General features: G+C 39.2%; 1 pseudogene; it reads left to right on the plus strand.

Annotated features, from left to right (window-relative positions):
- The first annotated feature begins 368 nt into the window (after nucleotides 1-368).
- LOC143604647 (thaumatin-like protein pseudogene) lies at nucleotides 369-1349 on the plus strand (annotated as a pseudogene).
- Nucleotides 1350-1766: the final 417 nt, after the last annotated feature.

Raw genomic sequence — 1766 nt, forward strand, 5'->3', positions numbered from 1 at the left:
TTTATATGTTTCTTATGTAATCTGAAGAGGTAGACTTGAATTTCATAAATAAATATTTTTCTCTTCACTTTCCTTGACCTTTGGGTGGGAATTGGGAGTTTGGGTGAAGTTCATCACGGGTATTCACAGAATCAACGTGGTAGATCTTCGTTATCGTTTTACCGCTGCATCAAGTTATATACAAAGTACATAATATTTGTAGATCTTGCTTCATGGATATACTTCAAACCGTTTCTTTATGATGAAATAATGCACTATAATTTGTTTGACTGTTTAAAGATTATCAAGTATACGCTATGTACACAAATATAATATTAGCATGGTTGATGTCAGTATTAGTGCTCATTCGTAGTGGGCTAACATATTCCACGCAAGTAACTAATTCAAAATAAGCATGATTACATGAAGGCCAACCTTTAAAATTCTACTAATATTTTTTTTAAAATTAAAGTCTATATCGTCTTAATTGGGCCTATATAAACCATGCTTAGTCTCACTTAGCTCTCACCCAAAACCACAATGACTACCTTCACCATATCCACTTTCCTTCTATTTGCTCTTCTTCTTCCCTTCACAAATGCAGCCGTTTTCACTATTCGAAACAACTGTCCGTATACCGTTTGGGCAGGTGCAGTGCCCGGTGGCGGGCGACGGCTTAGCCCAGGTCACACCTGGAATTTACCCGTCGCAGCTGGCGCAAAAGGAGCCCGTATATGGCCACGAAGCGGTTGCAACTTTGATGGTTCTGGACGAGGCAGGTGTTAGACCGGTGACTGCAACGGTCTCCTCCAATGCCAAAACTATGGTACACCACCCAACACATTGGCTGAGTATGCTTTGAATCAATACAACAATCTTGATTTCTTTGACATATCTCTTGTGGACGGATTCAATGTGCCGATGGTATTTAAGCCCAACTCGGGTGGGTGCAGCCGTGGTATCTCATGTACTTCGGATATCATCAATGGCCAGTGCCCAAGCCAGTTGCGGGCTCCTGGTGGCTGCAATAACCCTTGAACCGTGTACAAAAGTGATCAATATTGTTTTAACTCTGGAAATTGTGGACCAACTGAGTTTTCAAAGTATTTCAAGACGAGGTGCCCTGATGCTTATAGTTATCCCAAGGATGATCAAACTAGCACTTTTACGTGCCCTGGTGGAACCAACTACGATGTTACATTCTGCCCTTGAAGACGTCACTTCGTTATCGAATCAAATTAAAAAGGGTGTTTGAAGTATAATAACAAGCTAAATAAATGCAGTAATGGAATAAGTTAAGGTTTGTTACTGCAATACATGAACTTAGTATTGCACTAATGACCTTATTTGCCTTTTAATATAATGTAAAAGTGTCCTTTTCTGATATAATGCAACGGTGTTGTTCTAATGAAGCGTGTTTAAATAATATATATATAAGCTGCAACCTACGATAAAACCAACAAATATGTTATCCTGTTTGGTCAGGGCCTTGCATTTCTAGTCCGCAATCGCAACCACAATACATCTCTCATGACATGCGAGCCTTTCTCATATTTATCTGGTCTCAGTTGGCATCGGTAAAGATTCTTCTATTATCACTATTAAAAATGAGTATCACTCACTACGCATCTTCGCTAATTACCGGCGTAGCGGATCAACGATTCATATAAAAAAAATTAATGGTCATGGTAACTAACAATAACGTCTGTCAAAAATTTGTCGGTGATCCCTTGGTAGTAAATCCTACACCATGTATATATATACCTACAGACTATCGATGGATCACC

The sequence above is a fragment of the Bidens hawaiensis genome, unplaced genomic scaffold, assembly GCF_021521415.1.
Source record: "Bidens hawaiensis isolate Kalapana, Puna unplaced genomic scaffold, B.hawaiensis_p1.1 tig00066106_1, whole genome shotgun sequence".
Taxonomy (NCBI): Eukaryota; Viridiplantae; Streptophyta; class Magnoliopsida; order Asterales; family Asteraceae; genus Bidens; species Bidens hawaiensis.